Source organism: Trachymyrmex cornetzi, unplaced genomic scaffold, assembly GCF_001594075.2.
Source record: "Trachymyrmex cornetzi isolate Tcor2-1 unplaced genomic scaffold, Tcor1.1 scaffold433, whole genome shotgun sequence".
NCBI classification, from domain to species: domain Eukaryota; kingdom Metazoa; phylum Arthropoda; class Insecta; order Hymenoptera; family Formicidae; genus Trachymyrmex; species Trachymyrmex cornetzi.
The window spans coordinates 13,455-15,952 of NW_017299102.1; positions in this window are offsets into that span (position 1 = coordinate 13,455).

The window sequence follows — 2,498 nt, forward strand, 5'->3', positions numbered from 1 at the left end:
ACATGTCTGTTTATCTGCAACGAACAATTTCCCAAATCTGCCAGCAGCTTTTGCATATTATATGTAATAAGCGCAAGTAATATTATATTTCATTCCTCACGCAAATTATCTAATTATTATTATGTATAAAGCTTTTTTTACGAAATTCATTTTCAGGTATTATTGAAAATTGGTGGAACTCGTTGACTTTACCTCAACTGACTAGACTATTAAAAACTTTATTTTTAAAAGCTGGACCAGTTTGGAACATTTTCATTTGGAACAAAATTTGGGACTTTGTCGAATTCACATATGGTTGAGTTTACATCTCTGTTTAACTACAACGAATTTGTTAACTATGAAACAATAATGAAAAAGTTTGTAATTAATATTTAATAAAAGAAAATCGAACGGAGATGGGATTATACACTGGTATATCTATTAACTAGGCTAGGAAATGATAATGACAAGCAATTTATTCGATAACGATCTCCATTTATTTATAACTCAATATTTAACAAAAGGAGATTCGATTAATTTAAGACATAAATCTTGAAGGTTAGAAAGAGAAACTAATTGTAAGATGCATTATAAGGTTTTATTATTTCATAGTAATATGAATAAGAATTTTTTTTTACATTAAGGGGAACGGGATACAAGGGGGCGATTTAAGAATTAAATGACACTTAGAGGAATCTTTGGATGAATATTACAAACTTACATTTATTCAATAAATCTAAAACTAATTTACATGACTAATTAAAATTAAGTTTATTTACAGTAATTCTCTTTTCTAATAGTAAAATTGTGAATTTGTGTGTATGTGGATTTTTTGTTATTAACATTTTTTATGTGTGTGTGTGTGTATAAATGTAGAATGGATGGACTTACTTGTGGTGATGCGTGAGGTATTCGTCCTGGAAACGGATCGATAAAAGCGGTTGTCCATCAGATTCGGTGCTCAAGAGTGGCCAAAGGTAACAGCCGGTGGCTGAGTGGTTTCAACGAATCCCAAGAATCACCCGAACACTCGAACAAGGTATTGACGCGAGTACAGCGAGTTATACTATTGCCGCGAAATACTGACGTGGATTCGGCTATTTTGACTTCTGGTCGCGCTTCCGTGGGGCCTCTATTTATACCCCGTATCTTGTTGAGTATGTATCTCAGATACATCTATTGTCATTCCAGCTAAAGATTTATAAAGTTCAAAGCTATTATTTATCTTTTTGTAGAGGGAATACTTTCCGAAATGATGTTTTGTCGGAATCTAGCTATGAGATATAAGGACGTATTTATGGAAGACACACTGATCCTAAACGAAATATCGTCTTTGTGTATCTTAGATAACCCATGAGTGTTTGGCAGATTTCAATCACCAGATCGGAGACTGAAAAGTTCTTTATCTGAGATAAAGTCTTTCGGTAAAATTTCAGATTAGGGGAGAATCCCCAAATGACCTTGGCCTTGACATATGTTGTCAAGGTCATGATGCTGAGTGATCTTCAACAAGTTTTAGCCAATGATCGCCTTTCGTTAAAAAGTTGTTAACAAAAAAAGTTCTGCCATATAAAACAAAAATTCTCTGCTTTAAAATATATTTCCTGCTTTAAAAAGTTGTTAGTAGTGGGAAAAAAAAAGTTCTACTATATAAAACAAAAATTCTCTGCTTTAAAATAAATTTCCTGCTTTAAAAAGTTGTTAACAGTAAGGCAAAAAAAATTATGCTGTATAAAACAAAAATTCTCTGCTTTAAAATAAAAAAAGAAAGTCGCTTATTCTTATTCATTATTATTTCATATATACTTTGAGTATTTCTTTTTTAAATTAAAGATACACATTTTTCTATGTAAACTCTACATCCTTTTTTCGACTTTCTACGCGAAGCAACTTTCTTTTTTTTATTTTAAAGCAGAGAATTTTGGTTTTATACAGCAAAACTTTTTTTGTTAACAGCTTTTTAACGAAAGACGATCAACGGCTGAAACTGTTGGAGGTTACTGAGAGTCATGACCTCGACAACATATGTCAAGGTCAAGGGGGATGCTCCCCTAATATGAATTTTTATCAATCTTTTTTATGCCAATTTTTTAACATATTGTTTAGTTGTCTTTCTATCGTTAATGTCCGATTTTTCTTAACCGAATATGTGTCGGTGTCATTTAGGAGTTCCTGTACTTTGTGATTGTAAAGAGATAATTCCTTGGCTATCGTCGCCTTGCCTTTGTCGGCACGTGTGGAGAGAAACCACATCATCATTCTCTTTACACCATTGTGTCAGAGATTCTCAAATGTGAATTATTATGGAGGAAGCGATGAAATTCAGGGATAGCGATATTCCTAATTTTAGTTAAATAATCAATTTTAAACAAGAAACTTTCAATATCTTTGATAAATTCTTTTATTGTGTGTACCTTATTGTGAGAATCCGGAAGACTAAATTTCAATAGAATATTCTATATAAATTAACGTAAGCGTGAACATAACTTCTTATCATTAAATTAATTATATTAATCATT